Source organism: Larus michahellis, chromosome 2 (assembly GCF_964199755.1).
Source record: "Larus michahellis chromosome 2, bLarMic1.1, whole genome shotgun sequence".
In the NCBI taxonomy this organism is placed as follows: Eukaryota; Metazoa; Chordata; class Aves; order Charadriiformes; family Laridae; genus Larus; species Larus michahellis.
Genome location: NC_133897.1, coordinates 20,189,846 through 20,211,423, shown reverse-complemented (window position 1 = coordinate 20,211,423; position 21,578 = coordinate 20,189,846). Strand labels below are relative to the sequence as shown.

The 21,578-nt window shown below is 42.5% G+C and overlaps 1 protein-coding gene across 7 annotated transcripts in view; it reads left to right on the top strand.

The window, feature by feature from the left end:
* KIAA1217 (KIAA1217 ortholog) overlaps positions 1 to 21,578 on the top strand; it is a 371,695-nt gene that overhangs the window by 167,052 nt on the left and 183,065 nt on the right. Inside the window, exon 1 of one of the 7 annotated variants that reach the window (XM_074574459.1) lies at positions 6,991 to 7,134. The exons of 5 other annotated variants lie outside the window; for them this stretch is intronic. The gene's annotated coding sequence lies outside the window, so the exon portion shown is untranslated. Of the gene's footprint in view, positions 1 to 6,990; positions 7,135 to 21,578 lie in introns of those variants that run through there. One more of the 7 variants, XM_074574457.1, reaches the window with a different exon arrangement.

The following is a 21,578-nucleotide window of genomic DNA, read 5'->3' as shown; positions in this document are numbered from 1 at the left end:
CATTTAATTGAGGTATTTGAAACAAGATTGTTCCATGCTGTGCAGTGCAGATTTATACAGCTACTTGGTAAATATTTTGCTTTTTCCTTGCCTATAATGATAGCTGCTTGGAGTAAAGTTGTCAGGAGGCTGTTTGCACCTGAGCCTTTTTGTTGTCTCTTGTTTTTTCGCTGTTGGCCCTGTCGTATGGGGTGAATTCCCAGATCTTGCTAGGCCATGTGGGCTGATGTACAAATTTTCATTTAATGTTTACGGCAAAGGCAATCTGTCCACTGTTGCCCTCCATAAAGTGTTACTAGTTTATTTACAACATTGGCTTATAAAAATACACATACAGAGTGAGTGAAAACTTGTTTCCTTACTATAAGTGATCTTAACAAAGAGCTTTCCGGACTTGAAAGGCAAGGCAAGTAAGCATTATGCTATGATTTAGGTTTCTGCAGTAGGAAGTCTTTTAAAACAGCTCATAGAGATCTTCTTTCTCAAATGGCTGTGTTGACCTTTAATACAGTGGTAGCCAAAATTTTGGGAGGGGGGTTGTTTGGTTGTTGTTGGTTTGTTTTTTAGTTCGTGAGGTTGTTCCTGCCTGTGGATTGAGAGTTGCTTCCTTTTGCTGTTGAAGGCTGAGGTTGGAAAGGAAGACTTACTGCAATCTATTTCAAGAATAGACTGAGGAGGAGGAAATTCCCTTCTTGTTGCTAATAGCTGGTGCAGAACGCTCTGCTGCAGGAGAATAGTTCAGTAAGTTAAAAGATTTGTATGAAGTTTTGATTTCATGCATCTTGTTATTATCTAGAAATTTAATTGTCTGTACTGCAAATACAGTATGTTTTATCTTTTTAAGGGGTGGGGGGGACTGCGGGTATTGTGTTTGGCTTTGAACTCAGTAGACACGAATTTGGTGATATAGCAAGGGTGAAATGTTCACTTCGAAAAGGAAGCAATAGCAGATCAGCTACTGCTTTTATGACAAAGCATCAGCCTAAATTGATGAGGTACCTCTGAGAGACGTTAGCAGTGCATTTCATTATCCAGGAGCCTGGATTAAGAGAGAGAGGTAATTTTGCCCATCCAAGCATCTGTAATGTTTCTTATCTTTTCAGATGTTTCAGGTTGCTTTAGGGTACTTCCATCAACAATTTAGAATCAAGGGCCCTGCTTAAATATCAATAGCAGGGCAATCCAAACCTCCCTCAAGGCAGAGCTAGATATCCTAGGTGAGCATGTTAGAATGAGAGTGTTTGTATAAATGCATTTCTCTCTCACTGTAATCGAAAGTAGAGAGGTGTTCAAGGAATACCTAATCCCGTACTTCATCCTGAAGCGTGCGCTGTCGTGCTGAAGGCAGACGGCACTGCGGGCTGCGGGCAGCACACCTGGGGCTGGGGGCGAGGGGGAAGCCCTTGTGCTCCTCCGTTACGCGGTGAAGGTGCTGCTGTTGCAGCGAGGGGTGGGTGTGCTGGAGCAGAGCGGGACGCCCTGAAGTCCCCTGTCCCCTGCTCACCCCCCGCGGGGCTGGCTCTGGGGGGAGGCAGCTTGGGTGAAGCGGGGCAAAGCCCAGGATCTCGGCCAGGTCTGGCGCTGCCCGTGCCTCCCTGCCCGCTCCTCGGCTGTCGGGAGGAAATTTGTCTTTATCCCAGTGGCTGGGAATCCGCTCCTGCTTGTGGGACCCTGGTAAGAGCTGTTACACAAATGCCAAAGCAGCTGTGCACCCCAAAAGTCTTAAACTGTTGAAAATTCACATTTGTTCTCCTTTTGCCGCCCCTAGGAACTGAGACTTGCTAAGCAGATGAGGGGCTTTCTTACACTTTTGTGCAGCAGAACTCAAAAGAAAATAATAATTAAAAAAGCAAAAAAGAAGCTGGAGACGGAAGAAACATCTTCCATCAGATAATTTATCAAGGTATTCTCTGCAACCCCTTTCAAGCCAAAAATGTTGCTGCAGGTGGGAAGTTAGTTTGCTCGTGAAGCTGCTTGTATACCCAGGTGTGCCACTGTCACACACTGTCCCTGTCACGTATGTGCTAGCCTTTGAGAAGAGACGCGTTCCAGCCTTGAGCATCTCGTCCCATCCCATGTTCTGCTTTGGGACTTGGCCAGGTGGGACTTGTTTTCTCTTTTATCTTCCACAGACAGTCATCACCTGCTTTGGATTTCTTAAAGATCTCTGTCAGATGCGCATGCCAAAATGTGAAACTATTTATGTTCGTTTCATTCATGCATCTGTTTAAGAAGATTATTACTACTTTTAAATGAAAATTAAATATTTAACTGAGAGAGTATTTCGGCAATCCATTTTAAAGTATCAAGTATTATATTATGAGTAGTAGCCTGGTACCCATACCAGAATACAGTGGACCATTATACCACATGCTGTACAGGAAATTATTGCGCCTCTTGATACGGTTTATAATTTAATTGATGATGAGCAATATAGAGAGGGAGAGATATGCTGTGAAACATACAGGTGTAGCTTTATGTGTTTGTGCATGCAGGTGTATGTATGGATAGTTCAAAGTTTAATCATGAATAAACTGAGAATATCAGATTGCCTTCTAGCCTATCTATATGAATTTATAAAATTTTTCAAAAGTGTCAAATAACTAAAAGTTGCAGCACTTTCTTTATTTCACTTTTCTAACATCACTTTATTTTTCTGTAACATTGGGTGTTTGTATTTCTTGCAAGTGAAAACCCAGATTTCAACTTCAAAACTGTATCTTAGACAAAGTTCAAGAATTCACGTGCCTTACTTCCATTTTTATCCTGCCATTGGAAATCCTGAACGAAAATTGGTAATTTGTCTGTAAAACATGTTGGGTGCTTTTAGTGTATTTCAGGTATTCAGAAATTTTACAATTATCTCTTCCTTTAAATAGAACTGCATCCATTGTCATTTCAAGTGCTGAGAAGTGGCATTGTAAGGCAATTCTTTTTGTACTCGTAAACAAGATTCCATATGACAGTACTTTGAAAGTGTTTTTTAAATTGTGCTACATCTGTGTCTGATGTTAAAAGCATTAGAAAACAGCCAAAAAATGAGCTCTCCTAACAGCCTCAAAATGCAGAACATGTATACACCATATATATTCAAAACTGCCTATCTTTAATTTAAATAGCAAACATAAAACATAAATGTCCTCCTAAGCTTTCTCTACGAGTTTTACTGCTTTATAGACTTTTCTCTGCAAAACTTCTTTGTTCTTGCTTACTGTTTCCATGTCTGGGCAGAGACAGTCGTTCCCTTCCACACTTTGACCGGAGCTATTTGGATGTCACCTTGTCTGCAGGGTGACATGGCAAAATACCCGTGCTGCTTGCTGCAAAGCCCGGAGCACCCGGTGCCCCACACCTTTGCACCTTCTTTAATCGCCCCTTGCCACGGCACTGCAGAAAGAACCGCAGCAACCAAAACCCACCTGGTGCTGCAAAAGCATTGGGTTTAATTTAGTGTTGGAGAAGCAGTGCAGGTGGGGGTGGGCTTCTTCCCAAGTAACAAGTGACATGGCAAGAGGAAATGGCCTAAAGTTGTGCCAGTGGAGGTTTAGGTTGGATATTAGGAAAAATTTCTTCACCGAAAGGTTTATCAAGCATTGGAACAGGCTGCCCAGGGAAGTGGTTGAGTTGCCATCCCTGGAGGTATTTAAAAGACGTGTAGACGTGGTGCTGAGGGACATCGTTTAGTAGTGGTTTTGGCAGTGTTAGTTTTACGGAGGGACTTGATGATCTTAAAGGTCTTTTCCAAACTAAATGGTTCTATGATTCGAGCTGTTGCAGCAGTCCGTAAGCAGGGTCTACAAAACGCCTTTGGAGAGCAGGCTGCTCACATCGCTGTGTGCTGGCAAAGTAGCAGAAATCACGACCTGGCGCCTGGATTGAGGGGTTTGTGCAAGGCGTGTGGTAGTGTGAATGGACTTGCACTGAATTTGTCTAAGGGTGGCAGAAGCTGATAAGGCCCAGCAGCTGAGTATTGATAACTTAAGCCAGTGGCAGGCTGAGAGAGACTAGGACAGCAGAGCAATACTGGTTTAAAACTTAAATATAGGGTTCATTAAAAAGACAACCTTAATTACATTTTAATTTTTTTACCTAGTATGTGTTTAGAAGTATTATATTGTGTGTAAGTAAATTACGGTGTCTTTTTAGGAGACAGTAAGGCCTCATATGTGTATAAAATAGACGTTAAAACACATTAGTAAAGTTATGTATATGTGGGAACCACCTTGTGCAGATATTACCAAGCTACATTAAATTTTGCCTCGACAGTTTAGCTGTACCCAAAACCCTTAATGTATTGGGTTTTCAGGGGCTTTAAGTCAAAGTCAACAGAATTTATGTTGTAATTTTGCAGCAAATTGTGATTTTATACAGACTGGTGAGGTTCAGACTGGTGAGGTAAGAGGAAATTCATCCATTATTGGAAACCATGTGAAAATGAGTTTTACTTGTTGTTTGGATTTAAATTGATTCTCTTTTTATTTCTGTGCTTATCGATTAATTTAAAGTATAGGAATAAAAATTACTAGGTTATATTACAATGGCTAAATCTTGACAATAGTTCTGTAGGAAGCAGACCATGTAAATGCAAAATCAGAATGGTGTGTTTTCCTAAAGTGGTACCATATGTTAGTTGATTAACAAGTTGTAGGGATATTAGAAGATCTTGGCTGCTGGTAAGAAGGAGCATCTGTTTTCTAAGTCTTTTATCTAATATGTGTAAAGACTTTGCCAAGTCAAGTTTAAGCTTTTTTTTTTTTTTTGGTATATCAGCTATAAATTCCTTGGGTATTTTTCTTTCCGTAGGCACCACTAATGCGTTCTTGGGGTTTAAATCTAACCCCATCCCTGTGAAGAAAATGCAGTAATGTTAAGAAGTAATACAGAATGTCCCATGTGTGGGTATTTTATATGAGCAGTTCAAAATTTTTCCAGCATCACAGCTTGTATTTGGTGTCAGACTTTATGTTTTGTTTTGTTTTTATCCTCAACCAGACATCAACCCCAGTAACTAAAGAGCAATTATAAAAGTTGATTTTTCCTCCAGAATTTAGCAGTTCACATTGATGGCATTGCAGTGAGTGTGCAAAGTGCCAAGTGTGCATGCCTACATGCATCATCAGTGTAACCACAAAAAACAAGCGTCATGAGTTTTTACAGAGTAAAATGTACCATCTTCCACCTATTTTGAGATCTTAAGTAGAGTTTAAGTGGGTAATCAGTCTTAGTGTACTGGCTTACAGCAGATTCTCTTGTGGTCTAGCCAGTTTTGGGGCTGTGGCTAACAGTCTGAGCCAAAAGCCTGAGGCTTCACCCTGAAAACAAATGAGGTCTTAGAGAAAGACTGGAGATTTTAAGTTGTTTCATGCCTGCCTTATGGAGAACTTCTACTCCGCTGTGTTCAAGAAGATCACAGTTTGAGGTTTCCCAAACACAGCATCTAAGAATAACTTTAACTTTTCTTATCCAGGCCTGATGAAATTTTTGGACTTTTCTCTCAGACGTGGATCTTGCCTGAGCAATCTGCTTTGATGTGACTTCAGGCTTGTGTTTGTGCACAGCACTTTGCTTGGAGTTACCTGGGAGGAGAAGGCCGACGCAGGAGCTGGCTGGCCATTAGATGCTGTAGACCAGCAAGGACAGATTGTATAAGCTCTCTAGAGCTGCGCAGCTCCTTGTCTGCTGAGTGCTATGGTGCCTCTGATTTATGCAGCCCTGCATATCGTCCTGCATGATTAGTTTTGTTTCAGTGGATGAAAGCAGTAGTTGGGGTTAGATGAAGCTTTGAAAGCCTTCGATTTAAATATCAAGAGACTTTTCTCCTGGTCTGAGGCAACCTGAGCACCTGACCCATCAGAGCGGGTGGGAGCCTTTGGTAGAAGGAGTAAGTACATCAAAGAAGTAATTTCTCTCAACATGTTTTCAGTGGGAGACTCAGGTTTATGGAGAATAACTTTGTTTTGGATCCAGATGTAAACTGGCTGGGAATGTTTCTGTTTTGTTTGTCTGTCTGTTTTTAATTTGATTACGTATCCTCTGCCATGGGAGAGATGTCTTACAAACACAGCCAGAGAGACCTCCAGGTCTGTCTTCAGCATCTCTCTCTCTTTCCTTTGGCACTCCCACCCTTTCTGCTAGCGACAGCGCTAACAGCGTCGCTCCTTGCCTTGGCGTGGCTCTGGAATAACGTTGCCCTCGATGATAATGTCCGGAGCTGCGTAGTTACTGAGAGCAGCTGCCCGGGCTTCGTCCTTCTCTTCCCTTCCCTTTATAAAATGCCGCGCTCCGCATCCCAGGAACATGCGGCAGGTCCTGCCTGGCTGGGACCCCTCTGGCCGCAAAGGCGGGCGGGTGGCCCAGGAGGGGGCAGCAGCGCTCCGGCTGCCGGCCCCCGCGCTGCCCGCCCTGCCTGCTGCCCGCCCTGCCCGCTGCCCGCCCTGCCTGCTGCCCACGCTGCCCGCCCTGCCCGCTGCCCGCCCTGCCTGCTGCCTGCTGCCCGCCCTGCCCGCCCTGCCTGCTGCCTGCTGCCTGCTGCCCGCCCTGCCTGCTGCCCACGCTGCCCGCCCTGCCCGCTGCCTGCTGCCCGCCCTGCCCGCCCCCCGGGGCACGCTCCCCCCCATTTACCACCCGTAGAGAGCGCGTAGGACGTGCTTCTGCACGTTCTTCTTTTCGGGGGGGCTCATTTTGTTTCATTGAGGATGAGAGGCAAATGAAAATTTCAAAAAGATCTTTTTTCTAAAAAAAAAAAAAAAAAAAAAAAATTTAAAAAAAAGTGATTTGCATGTTGTTAATATCCCTATGGGCAAAGTCTGATTTCCCCGTTCATCTGATTTCCCCTTGCTTTCATTAGAAGGCTGTAATTTGAAGCTGCGAAGGAAGTTTTGAAACAGACAAATGGGTGGAGATGAACCTATTTTCTCAGTGCTTTGGGACTTTCCATGGTAGGAAACTGTTTGTTTAGTTTTGCAAAAATTGCATGTATTTTGTTGGCAGGACATTGAGCATAACCATCCGATGACCACAAAGTGAAAAGCTAGGACAAGTCTTAAGACAAAGTAGCAAGGAGAAGAAGCGATTTCCCTCTCCTTCTGCTGGGCTGTGTGCTTTCAGGGACAGCAGCTTCAACGCCGGCAGGAGGTGGGTGCTCGCTTTCCCTGCAGGTAGTCACGCTGATGCTGAACAGCCTTCAGCTGCTGTAACCCCCCAGCCCAGCTCTCCGCCTCTCACCAGTCCATCCTGTCCAGCTGCCAACAGCTTTGAAATCTCAACCTTTTAACTATGCCTTCATCTCTACGTACTGCCATAGCTTTTCTTCATGTGTTTTCTGGGGGCGAGGGGCTATATGGGGTAAAGTAAGGTATGTTGTCAGCAAAATATGTTGAAGATGATGAGCCAAGAGATGAGAGAAGAAACAGCTAAGCAGGCAGTCGCAGCGGGCGCGTGTGTGCTTGCGTGAGAGGAAGAAGTGTTACCTTCTCTGTGTGGTGCCATATGCTGTGCAGACCTGAGATTCCGGCGCTGCTCAGCAGAGCCCGGTGTGGATGCTGGGATGTGTCTACATGGATTGGGGTCAAAGTGTAGAAGGAAGTGCTGTTTGCAACTCTCCTGGCACAGCCGCAGCAACCACTCATGAAGTGTTATGGACAGAAGTTTAAGAGCAGGCTTCATGCTTTGGTTTTCAAAGCCTGGCCAGGAGGCATTCAACGACTCCATCTGCTGTGGGATTGCAAACAGAAACGTAGTGCAAGGGAAAGACAGACAGTCCTCAGCCTTGTAAAACAGCATTTTATGATGGTGAGAGTCTCCTTAGAATATGCCCTGAGTTTGATTGTTTTGCTTCAAGAGAGAAGTGTTTAAGAAACTGATTGTCTAGTCTGCTGGCAACGAAACAGTATGACAAAAAGTGTCAGGCAAGAATAGAAATAGGAAAGTCTTCATACAGACAATCTGCAATGTGAGTCTAAAATTCAGGATTAAATATATGCTTGGCTCTTGAGGAAAACAGTCTACATGGGAATCACCCACTGCCTAAAACATTGTGGAAGTGTTAAGAAGAGTATTAGAAGATATTTCCATGAATAGACAGTACATGTTTTTCCAAATAAAAAATTAATTTTATTTTATTCTCAGAACTATTTAAGGAAGTGTGATACCATCCAAAAAGCCATATGTGCAGATGTTTTCAGGAGACCACCACTACCTCCAGTGGAGAGCTGCCCAGTGAACAGTCACTGCTCTGCTCTGCCTGTGTGTGAGTCACCTCCTGTGACACCAGCCCTATACGCGTTGGGCATTTAGTCTAATGTGTGTGCTGCTCTACCGTCGTGAAAATAGTCTCAGGAGACTAATTCACCCCATCCTAAAATAGGTGCCTAGAATGAGTGGGATGAGTAACCTTCAGCAGGTTTGTGTTTCATCCCTGTGGTTTACTGGGCGAATAGCTTACACTAGTTGCTTGTATTTTTGATGGCTGAGACTAGGTGAGGTGTGGCAGGTTGGATTCCCTTGAGAAGAACAAAGGTCTGGGATTCTTTGGTGGTATCTGAGAAGTCCCATCAGTTGGAAAACAGCACTCTGATTTTCTCTTATTTGCAGTGTCAATATTGCAGATGGGCGTAAAACAGCTCTAGAACAACCAGCGCTTCTGCCAGCCTGCAGCCACCTGTGCAGGTCCGTATGCAGGGCCCTGGTCTCCAACAGAGGACAGATTTGGCTGCTCTGTCCAAACAGCAGTATGCAAAGGTTGCTTATGCAAGGTGTTATGAACCCTGTGTGCTCCACACCCATGAAGCTTTTGTGTTGTGTTTTTTTTAACCACCTCAGATTTTCTGGGTCAAGAGTTACTGAGATCCATCACTGTATATCGTGTCATATGTGCATCCCTTTGAAAAACAGTATTTAATCATGCAAATAAAATGTTTACAGTCTTCTCCAACATATCCCAGCAGCTCCCTGTTACTGCAGTAGCTCCAAGTGCATGACACTCCTTACTAGTCTGATATGTTTTTGCAGTTAACACAAAAGTACATAATCTCAGGTATGAAATTGCCATTGCTTTCCTGCAAGTTTGATAATTCAGTAAGAACTGCTTTCTGAAGTACTTGAAAATCTAATGAGATTCTGGATAGGCCTCTTTCAAGTCAGCCAGTCATAACATTCCTTGAGAAATTGCTAGTAAAAAGTTCCTTACCGTGCATAGCTGCTTAATAAAAGGTGTATTATTCTTTGCCCTTGAAAAATCTCCTGACTAACAAAAAAAAAAAAAAAAGCTCTCCTGTTTTCTTGGAACAGGAAAGCGGGGAGGTGGTTAGACATCCCAATACGGTAAGGAAATAGTAAAAGGAAATTTCCAAAGAACTGCAGGGACAAAACATCCGATGCCTTCATGGAGAGGTTGTGCGCAGTAGTGTGGGCAGGCATTCAGGTTTCATGCTTCTAAATGAGCAAATTGCCAGTGATCCTACTGCTGCCAAGTCCCAGTACTACGCTGTGGAGAGCTCTGTGCTGATCTGCACGCCTTGCCTGCCCTCACCCTGGGTTCTGTACCCCAGAAAGACACAGAAGGCTGAGGGAGTCTTGGTGCCACCCTGTGCTTCAGCCTGAATCATGCGACCTGAAGTCCTCCAGAGTGGCCTCTCAGTACTGGGGAGTTAATGTGGGAGAAAAGATGATCTCAGCCCCCCGAAGCTGTCCAGATGCCTTGCTCAAAAGGTTTAATAGCGTTCTGACACTTGGTGGTAGCCAGAGCTTCACATGCTGATGCCATGTAAGATTTACCCTGCGTTGTCTGCCACCTCTGTGGAATAGCTGAAGCACTGCAAATTCATTCTCTAGCTTCCACTACACTAACTTTCCTGTATAGACAAATGTTTAAGGTCATTTTTATAACGGATGACATGATATGACTTAATGTATTGTATGCCGTTCATTCTCTCCTATGTCCTCGCTCCACTAGTAGATTTCCGTATGATTCTCACTACACAGCAGAGTGTTTTGATTAGGTCTGGGGTTGTTATTTTTCTGTTGTAATGTAAGTAAGTGTTTCCATTTCTTTATGTTTAGCACGGATGACAAAGTGTTACCGTCAGCACTGGGGCTTCTTAGCAGTTGTAGCAGGTCAGACCAGAGGTCCAGCCCAACAGCCTGCCTCGAATGGTGATTGTTACCTAAGGAAGAATACAGGATCAAGGAGAGTACATAGTGGTACTTCTGGAATACCCTCCCAGCTCCCAGCAGTATAGGGTTAAGAGATAACTTGAAAGAAACCAAGCATTATGTCCTTCTTTTAAACAGTGCTCAATAGAATTTTTTCCATTAACTTGGTTCTTTAATTTTTTTTAAACTCTTGTAAACTCAGCAACTGCCATGTTCTACAGCAAGAAGGTCCCCAGCTTACCAGCACTTCCATAGTGCTCTGGGAAATTAATATTCACATCTGTGTATTTTTCAGTCATTAGCCTACGTTTCATTTGATGACCCTACAGTCTGTATTGAGAGAGACAAAGAACAGTCTCTCCCTATTCAGCTTCTCTCTGTCACTCATATTTATAGACCTCAAATAGGTGTTTGAGTCATCTGTTTTCAGAATGGAGAGTCCTACATAATTTAGTTGTTCTCTGTACAGAAATTGTTCCATAACTTTGATCATCCACACCGCCTTTTTCTTAACGTTTCTATTTCTGCTATATCTTTTTTGACCTGGAGTGAAATAAAACTGCATGCAATATTCAAAATGTGGGTAGATTGTGGATTTGTACAGTAGCATAATGGTATTATCTGTCTTGTTCACTATTCTTTTCCTAGCATTTTCTAACATCTATTTGGTTTTTTAATCACTAATGAGCACTGAGCTGAAATTTTCACAGAATGGTTATCACCTCACACTCTCTGTTTGAGTGGTAATAGTCTGTTCAAAGTCAACGTGCATCACTACATTTATCTACATGGGACTTCATCTGTCACTCTACCACCCAGTCAGTGAATCTTGTGAAGTCTCTTCTTCATAATCAGCCCTTGTCTTTATTTCCTTTAATATCATAATATTCTCAGCAAGCTTTGCCCTCTTATACCTTCTTTTGCAGCTCACTAATGTTGAGAGCTGCCTGGACCAGTGCATACTCTGTGATGCCACTGGTAATCTTCATCCCCTGGGAAATTTGGCTTTTGTTCCTACGGGGTCTTTCCTATCTTTATTCAGCTTTTTATTGATGCGAGGATCTCCTCTCTTTGTTTCTTTACCAAGGGACGTTGCTACATGCCCTGTGGAAATCCAAGGGAACCGCATCTGCTGGCTATCGTGTGTCCGTTCTCCCACTGGGTTGGGAAATGGAAATGAAGTTCTTGCTTCTGCTTTCCTCGACCCACATGATCTTGTGTTTCAGGTTCTCTCTGCAACATTAAATTATTTATTTCACAGGACCGCATTTGGGTTTTCCTACTTGCCTAACACGTTGTCCCCATGCAACGTGTCAGGAGTCCTACTGGGGGATGACATACGCTGCTTTCTGAAGTCGGGGGGAAGTGTTTATGGTTCTTATTTTAGCTTTATCAGCAAAAGAAAATTTTGAGCGATAGTGCCTCTGTGGCTGAATTTGTGGTTTATTGAAAACTGTGGCAGAGCCCACAAGATGAGGAGAGAAAATAATGTCTGATTTTAAATTTCAGCTGTTGGCTGCAGCTGCAGCTTTTAGAAAGCTTTTCCGTCTGGTTCCTGCCCCATTTTCTCCTAGTTTCCTTTTACTGCAAAAGGAAGCTGAAATGCAGCACTGAACACTCCATGACTTTGGTTTTTTACTATGCAAACAACTTAGACTTTAAATGGCATGACTTTGAGCATAGGTATTATCAGATGTACATTATTTAAGAAGGGGCTGAAGATACAAAAATTTTTAATTCATTTTTTAAAGTCTGAATACGTAGCAATGCGTTAGATGTTTTTAAAAAAATAGAATGTGAATGATTTAAGCTGTCTGCAAGCTGCTGAGTTTTTATGTTTATGTTTTATTGAGACGTCACTCCCTCAATGAACTAATAGCCTCAGAATTAACAGTTACTTTATCACGTATCGAGTAAAGCTGCTATATTCTTACAACTGGTGACAACTTCTGCAAGATGAAGGGGAATTTGTTTTTAACCAAATAAAGAATCCCTGCAGCACAGCAGTCCCATGCTGATGAAGACAGCTCAGGAACTGAAAACATGCTACCTTTCAACAAACGAGGCTTTATTCATGTCTTGGAAGCACTCCTGAGATTTGCATGGAGCTATGGAGAAAAGGTATTTAGTGATGATTTGCAAAGCACTGCCACAGTCTTAATGTCTGTGACTAAAATCAAGTACAGTGTAAAACAGTGTTGAAAAAGGACCTCATGCTCCCAGGAGGCCCGGTGTGGCCCTGTCCTCGAGAAGAATATTTCTCAGACTCTGAAAGCCAGAAGACCACCCAGTCTTTTCCTTGCAGGGTGGGGAAAACAAACAAATTACCTTCTTTGATGGCTGGGAAAAGAAAGTGATTGATAATTATTGCCTGTAGCATTTTACCCCCTCATTGTGGTATTCAGCCTGTATTTTCTGACTGTGTTTAGGCACTTCTTTAGAAAACTACTCAGATTTGAATCATAGAATACCAAGTTGGAAGGGAGTTCAAGGGCCGTCTGGTCCAACCTTTCTCGGCAAAAGCCAAGATGGCCCAGCACCCTGTTTGACTGAATCTAATGTTGGGGAAATTTGGTTTAGGTGTTTCAAGTGATGTAAAGGCCTCTGTCCTAATTTCCATTCTGCATACCATCTTGTGCACTTAGGTTTACTCCCATAGTCCTGGACAGAAGATAGCTCTGGATAGAGCTTCTCTACCAGGATCCAGCTGTTCTTGATTTGAGCTTTTACAGCAAGACTCTTTGCAAAAAAAGCAGACTAAAAGCATTGAATGGTTACTACTTACGGGTTGCAAACTCATCCTTCGCTTACCCAACACCCTCTTCCAAGGGCATTCCTGCGTTACTCTGCTGTGAGAGAGGATTTATAGGAGCTTATAAAACTGAAACTGGGGCACGTAAGAAATATTGTCATCTTGTCTCAAAGAGATTTTGATACTTCTTTCCTTCCAGCACTTTGCCCAGAATTTCCTCCAACTGGTAAAAGGATTTAGATATTATTCCAGCTGCAGTCTTGAAGTACTATCTTTTAATGGCAGTTGTAGAGCAAAAGAGGGAAAAAAAGTGTGAATTTATCACTGGACCTTGTTATGTTAATTATGAAAGATTAAGGCAGTAGTGTGAAAATCATAAATAAAATGGAATAAATCACAAAGTTAAACTTTTGCAGGTGAGTCTTGGAAATCAGAGTATTGGAGTATGTGCATGTGCAGTAAAAGCTGTCTATGTTACCAATTAGTATTTAATAACTTTTTCCTTTGGAGTGAAGAAAATCTGTCGTTGTGACTATTTGCTGCCTCTTCCCTATCCTCAGCTATGCTGCATGTAAAGGCATGTGCTATATTATGAGAGATATTTGTATATCTCAGTGCAGACTTGCAGTTCGTAAAGGGAGATAACTAATACAATGTCATTTTATGTTGTCAGAGAGAGCTCACCTGTGAGTCATCACATTGTTTGAAAAGTTTTTATAAGACATACAAAACAGTTGGAATTAAATTGTCTTATGTATTTATTCATGAGAGAGACAGAGGCTCTACCTCTGAATAAGCTTAAACCTTGTATGACACCTTTCTATGCTGACGTTGCTTATTCTTGCCTTCACCCCAGGCAATTCTGTGCGCTTCTTGGAGCCTGATGAGACCGATCATTGCTACTTTTTCTCCCTTTTTATCTTTTGCAAAAATGTCGCACAGAAGGAGCAGACTTCCCCTTGTAGGAGAAATAGGATATGACACCAGAGTTGTGTCACTGCGGCTCGCTCGGTGCTCGGACATTTTGCCCTTCCCAAACCCAAAGCATGCTCTCCCTTTTCGGGAGGTGGTAGCCATGGCCATGGGCTGCCTGTCCCAGCCGGGGAGAGCGCTCCAGCCTCACACCCCTTTCCCTGGGGGCTCTGTGCTGTCATGCAGCATCCAGATGCACCGGTGTTTTCAGAGGTAAACTTTGGTCACGTACCTCTTCATTACTGTTAGTATATTAAATTCAGAAGAACAGGCTCTGATAATCCTGCTAGCTGCACTGCAAGGAGAAGATGGGAATACTAGAAAGTGAAAAGAGGCAAAGACTTGTTTTCCGAGATGAAAACAGAGACTGAGGTATGATGCAAGTCTTCAGGAGCTCAGCTTCTGTGAGTGGTTGAGGAGGAGGCTGTGAGGTGGCTTTCTCAACCCACACGCGTGCTACAGCACTGGTGGGTCTGGCTGACAAAGGGGGAATAAGTCTGATCACTGGAAACTGAAGATAAGTCAGCTTTACGCTGAAGAACTAGGAAGAACTCTCAGCACTGAGGGTAACTAAACATCAGTCAATTAATTCTAACATAGTCTGTGAAGTGAGAACGGGTATATTTGCAAAGCCATGTTAGCCCAGGTGCTGGGAAGAAAGTCCCTGTTTGCTGGGGTGGTTGTTGCAGGGTGGAGAGTCACGGTGGTCCTGCTGCTGCTGAACATGGTGTGCCTGAGCCATCAGCTCCATCAGCTCCATCAGCTCCATCAGCTCCATCCGCTGTGGAGCCCATCAACGTGGGCCTGCGTGCTGAAATGCCTGCAAATAACAGGCCTGTAGCAGTGGCAGCTCTGCATTAAAGACAGTGATTATAATCAACTGCTGCGTTTCAGCCTTTCAGCTGGTAATGTGCAGTGTTCAGGAGGATTTGACCCCCTCCATGGACAACGGGCTAGGTATGTTTTGAGGTGTTTTTCCACTCAGGTATTTTTTCATGCATAAGAGACTGGCTGTGCTGGAGAGAGTGACTGGATGTGTGCATCACAGCTTTGACATTAGGATAGCTTTGTGGTTTTTTTTAAGGTGGACGTCTGATCTGCGAAATTAAAGGCAGAGGAAAGAACTTTCCTCAGGGTTAAGTCAGTTGGGAGCTTGATGTCCTTCACTTTCTTGTGCTGATTGTCTGGGTAGCTCTCATCGCACGTGTGGTGGGGTTTGAAACAAACACTAGTGCAGCTGCAGCATTGGTCTCCTGAGATCAGTAACATCTTGTTCATCTCATTTAAGTGTTTGGCCTTTGTGTGAGGACCCCACATCAAATTTAATGGCTTGTGATAGATGGGAAGTCGGACAAGATAATCAAATGGTCCCTGTTGCCCTAAAGCTAAGAAATCCTAAATGCTGAAGAGTGAATTGATAAGCGTGCACCGCGGCAGAGCAGACTGGGCAGGCCTGAGAAAGAACAGGAGTGCCACTGCTGTCAGCTCTGATTGCTTTCATACTAATCAGCGGTCTTAATGATAGCATCAGCATGGTCCAGGAAGGTCAGAGAGGCACTTTTGAAGGAAGGGGATGAACATACTGTTAGAGAGGTCATTGATACATGTACACATAGGAGGTTCTCCATTAGCCCTCTGCTCTTACATCTGCCTTCAGGAGCTGGTGTTCTCCAAAGAGCAGAAATAAAAGCTTTGCAAACAGCAAGCTGTGACCATCCACACTGGCTAGACATCAAATCCACAAGGAAAAAAAGCTGTAAGAGTTTATTATGCTTGTCTTTATCTCTTTCCAGGTATTCAGATTGTCATTTGCTGTGTATTACTGCCTTTGTGGCAGGAGACACGGAAAAACTGCAGTAAGAACAATTAAAAATGTCCAACTCATTATGTCACAGTGGCACTGACCTCTCCCGTGATTTTAGTCTGAGTCTCAGAAAAAAATCTAGTTCTTGCCGGTGACGTTGTAGAGAGAAGTTGAGTATATGATTGGGTATAGTCCAGGGACGAATAAAATTAATAGTGTTCCCAAAAAAGTGACTTTTCAAGAAAGACCATCATCATGAATTGTGTGAATGCTGTGGGTTGGCAATAGTGGTACCATTCTGTTGATTTCTGACATCATTTACTAATTATTTTATTAAAATCATTGTTTTTTGTAGAATATTTAAGTAGTTATGGTAATCACAACATAATTTGAACAATTGTATTATTTTTTGGACCCAAGCTCCATCAAAGTGTGCTTTGTCTTTCCTAGTAATTTAAGCAGTTGCTTGACAACCTTATAAACTCCATGTGTACTTGGTAGCAGATGAAATAAAGGATCTCTCATGATACTTTTTAAGTATAATTGTACTTCGCAGAGAGCAATTCTCAATATCTTTGATCACTAAAGCATGCCACCTCGTACATTTACAACCGGAGCCTGCAGACATTCATGAAACCAGCAATAGTCAGTATTTCAGGCATAAAGTCCATCGTTCTGGCACTGCTAAAAAGTTGGACCAGTTTGAATCCAAGCTCTTACCAAAGCTCTGTTTGAGTGAATCCATCCAAAAGGGAACTTATCAAAACTGAAATGCTTTACACTAGGGAGAAATAGAATTTGAATGTAGAGCAGATGGACTTAAAAGTGACCTTCTCCCCTCCCTTTCTTCCACCTCCCTCAGAAACAATTCCCTGCACTGCTCCTTCCCACCCACATACTGCTTTTTATTTGATTAAACTCTAGTGATTGAAATTTCCACCATGTAAGGCACATTTCCCTTTCACAGAGTTATTTGTTTGGTACCTTACAAAAACAGATGTTCATATTTTCTATTTCTGTGTTTGTGGGCTGATCTCAGTCCTTACTGTAGGTGATCCTGTATGGAAAGTGTGATGCATGGAGAGCTGGCCAGGCTGGCAGGCATGAGGAGGAGCTGTAGCGTGCCCAGGGTCTTCAGTTCAAAGTTGGGTGTGCTGGTGGCAGTGTACTAATGTCAAGGTTCACTTGGTACGGTGGGATGAAAACAACAGGAGAGTAAAAAGTCTGAAATAAGGTGTTGCATTACATGAGCCAGAAACATGCGTCCTGTAATTATGCTCATTTAGCTCTGTTCCATCTTGCCTTGGGTGGTGGGAAGGCAAGTCATGTTAAACTGTATCTAGAGTTAGCTTTGTTGGGATCGTCCCAGATTAGAGAGGGAGATAAAGTTCTGGATGAAAGAGAAGAATCACCTTTTTTTTTCTCCCCACTTGAATGTGAGTGCTTCTTTGTGATGACCACAGTCCTTTTTCTCAGCTTGATTTAGGGCATGCACAAGTGTTCACTGCTTTCAGACCTTTTAATTTATTTTAAAAAAATGGAGGGGGAGGAAGGAAACAAGAATAAAACTTGGAAAACAGAAAACCTAACCTATTTAAACACAATGTAGGTGTCCAGGTGTGAGCAAAATGTCTTTTGGAGCGAATGAAGGATGCTCTGTTACTTGGAGATGCATAAGGCACCTAACAGCACAGTGCTTTTTGGCTGGAGGTGGGCTAGGACACTGCATCTTTCTTCGTACCTGAGAGCTTGGTGATGCCAAGTGGCAGGTGATTATAGCTGCTCCCCAGAACTCCATTTGAAATGGAATTGGAAAGATGAATGTATTTTCTGCATTAATATCTCGTGTTCAGCCTCCTAGTGACTCTTTTTAATAGTCATTTTAGTGATTAAGGCTGGTGGTGGCTCTTGGCACCACTGTCAGTCTCTGAACTTCTCTGAAGAGCTGAAACCTGTAGGTCTGACAAGACTTGATGAAAGTCAGTTGTGGAGATGTGTAAAGAAGCTCATGCTCAATTTTCTTTTTTGCTTCATCTGGAGTGTTACCATTTCACTCCTTTGGCTAGTTTTTCCTCGCAAGTATGAGAGTTCTTAACTGAACTGGAATGTACAGAGTATAAATATTGGAACTCTCCACAAGTCTTTTAACAGCAAAGGAAATTTCATGATAAATAATCCTAGAGGTTGTATTAGATTGTTTGTCATCATAAATTTTAAAGTCAAGTTCAGATGTTTTCCTTTAATTTAAACACTGAATAGTTTAACCACTATCCTTGCACTAGAAATAGGACCCGGTTCATTGAAATCCCTTACTAAGCAGATGAGACTAAATGATCATTAAACCCTGCCTCCACATCTTAAAAATCTGTGATTCCTTGTTGTGCAGCACCAAATCAGCAAACAATTAATTTTAAAATAGTGTAAGCCTCTTTCTTCCAGATCTCTCTCCCAGATCTACTTGCATCGATTCGTATTGATAGACCTCGGAGATTTTTTTCATTTTGCTTGTACATCCTAGTGGTTAGTATTATATCATCTTTGATAATATATTATCTGTATATAGTGCTTTTTTTTTCAGAAGTGACTCTATTTTAGTTATTAAGCGTTGAGAGACCACACCGAGGACCACAGTGAACTCGCTGAGCACAAAACGAGAACAGAGATGCGCTCAAATGAATTGCAGCACTGAAGCTGCTCTCTGCTGGCCGAGGGGGAAATGGGAAATCAGAGTTTCAACACCCTCCGTGCTGTTTTTCCATAGTTAGTTAAAGTTACTTTCTTCATTTCAAATCTGACCAATTGGTAGCGAATGATGACCCACAACGCCCTGGTGCGGAGGGATGGTTTCCTGACCTGCTGGAGCATCCTCTCAATGCTCCCCTCCTCCAGGGCAGGCCCAAGCGATCTCTGGCCACATAACAGCTTGGAGAGGTGCTGCAGTGTGACCCACCTGAGTGCTTGTAATTCCTCCCAGACTTCTGCGTCATCACTCCGGGTCTAATATTTATTTCGTTTATGGACTATAGTAGGCTAGGCAGTGTCAGGCTGGTTCCTGTGGAGAGCATTCATGGCGTTTTTCTCAGTGGCTACATGATTTCACATGGACATTGAGACAGGTCTTTAATTATGGGATGCTTCTTCTGATTTAACTATTAATAATTAACTTCCCAGTTTTTTTAGTTGTGAATAATTGCTAGAGCCATGGAGTCATTGTTGTATATTATAAGTTTGACTAATTGAGCACAGCCAGTATTTGTTAATTGTTCCTTTTATGTACATGCTAAACCCAGAAGTGTTTAAGTTGCTCTGGGACATTAATTTTAAACACAATTAAAACAGCATAACCTGCTAGCAATTATTCTCCGTGCATTGTTTTGATATTGATGGGTCCAGATCTGAGCACAGTAATTAAAAGGAACCACTGTTATTGTTGATCCCACAGATAAACAAATGCTGATTGCGTGCTGTGAACTGGTTAATCGAGTTTATTTAACTTGTCGTTAGTGATTCATCCCAGTGACGGTGCTGGGAAGCTCTTTATTTGAGCCTAACAGTATAATGATTCTAGCTGTCTCCAGTTTCTCAGCTGCTAAAGGAGTTTCGCTAATTCTTTTAAATAGACATAGGTAACATCTGAAGGAATGGTATTGTTAGATATATTAATTAAATCCAGTTTGGGACCAAGGACTTTTCCCTTAAAGTGAGGACAGGCTTTGGGACCTTCCTGTCCCAACTGTTCCCTGTCCTGACCAGCAGCAGAGGTGATTATGTTTCCTCTGAGGCTGGGCGGGCTCTTCTGTTTTGTTTGATTTTGATGATACTGAAGCATGCCATGTTTAGTCTCACCTTTTGTCAGTGCTCTTTAATCCCCTTCAAGAGACTACTTTTGCAGGCTCAGAAGTTCTCCTGAGGTGACACCCAGTTTTCAAGACACATGTCCACAATCAAATAAGCAATCTCGCTTAGATAATCTCTGCATTTTGGGGGGCCACATTGCTCAGGCCCCATAGCAGCATCAGCAATACCATTTACTGTCATTCTCAGCAGTGAGAGCATCTTGCTGTGGCCATGAAAGCAACAGTTTCAGAGCAGGTTGGCACCATCCTAACAGGCACCTGGCTGCTCACTGGGACACCTCAGTGGAGGAGTCAAGAGACCAACTCTCTGTCTTGTGCTCTTGGCTGTGGAAACTAATGGTGCTGGCTAAAAGTAGATATTTTAATTTTAATGAAATTTTTATATATATATATTTATATCCTTTAGACTTAAACAAATTTTTCTAGGTTTTTTTTCCCCACTGTGGATGGAGGTAAAGCGTCCTAAGGGGCTAGAGTGCTTTGATTTTGACCTTATTAAGGCTCTTGGTACCAGCTGCGCTAATCTCCAGAGCTAACCCCGCTTATGTACAAGGCTGCAAAAGCATTTTCCTTTTAGGCATTTGTAGGAAAGTATATTTTGTGCTTTCCATTGCATTATTTCAGGATAAGGTCTTTTTAAATGCCCTTAGTTTCTTAACTCTCCATTTCTGAGCCCTGTGTACAGGTAATGTCTTGTTACAGCTTTCATGTTGCTACTCCAGGCAACTGTACTGGCTTTCTTTTCTCAGCAGCAGTTTCGGCGTTATTTTATATTTCTTGAAGATGGTGGTGTTCAGTGATCACTATTCCTGTAAGAGCTGTCTTCTCCTTCCAGCTGGCTGTGAATATAAGTTGCAAGAGGCTCATCACACTTGTCCAGATTCTGGAAAACCTCAGTGTTAAAGGCACATTCCTCCATATCACAAAAGGCAACATCAGATAAGTGGGATGGCTGGCCACCACTTCTCCTCCTAAAATAGTCCGGAATCAGAGTGAGCAGGAGTAACCCACAGCCAGTAAAAACACTACTCTAAACACAATGTGTATCGCACTGTTTTCTTTATATTGCAGGACAACTATAGGAGTATTCTATTGGGAACACTGTACTGCAGACCTTAAATAGCAGTGCTAATGTCTAGATTGTATTTTCATCTTTTCTATGTTTTCCGTGCCAGATTTCTGGGACCTTTGCCAGGTTCCAAAACCATATAGAATTAATTGCTAAAAAGGAAAATAAATATTTCTTAAGTGCTAGAGAATATGTATGTCTGATCTAATGAGCAATAGTTTTGTTCATTTATCAATTGTTAATTGTAATTTTCTCAAATGTTTTTTTCTGTCTGGAAGGGGGAGGTTTGGAGTACGGGGAGAGTGATTCTCCTTGAGCTTCTGTATTGAATTTATATATACACAAAACATTTCTGCATCCAATAATCTAAGCAGACAGGATGACATTTCTGCCAGATAGAGATGTAGAAGGAAACGTAGGGGAATTTTCCTAGCCTGTCTGGTCTGGGTGGTTGAGAGGTCATTGCAAGCAATTTAGCTGATGTTTTATTGAAGTCAGAGTCGCAGAAAGCTTGGAAGACCAGATTATGCTAGGTCTGTTTAAGAAGACATCCAAGGTACTAACTGTTATATGGTGTTGCTGTATGAGGTTGATTTAAATGAGAAATTGCATATTTTCATTAATATCTCAGTTATGCTTTGTTCTTCACCTAATTCAGAAGTTGTCCGTGGATAAACTTTCTGGTCTTGTTGCTGTAACTCAACACTCAGCTTATTCCACCATCTCAGGCTCTACACTATGATTTTGATAGACTAATTTGGTCTGATATTCTCCACTAAATCAACACATATGGCATCTGCTGGAATCTGTGGGATTTGATCTCATCCTTCTCAGCCACATTATTTTTTGCCTCGCGGCCCGGTGGACCCATTGATTCTCATGCAGGCTTCCTGCCTCTGATCTGCCAAAAGAGAATTAGTTGTATGTTTCTATATGCTTTGCTACTGAGGCTTCAAAATCCCTCTTAACCAA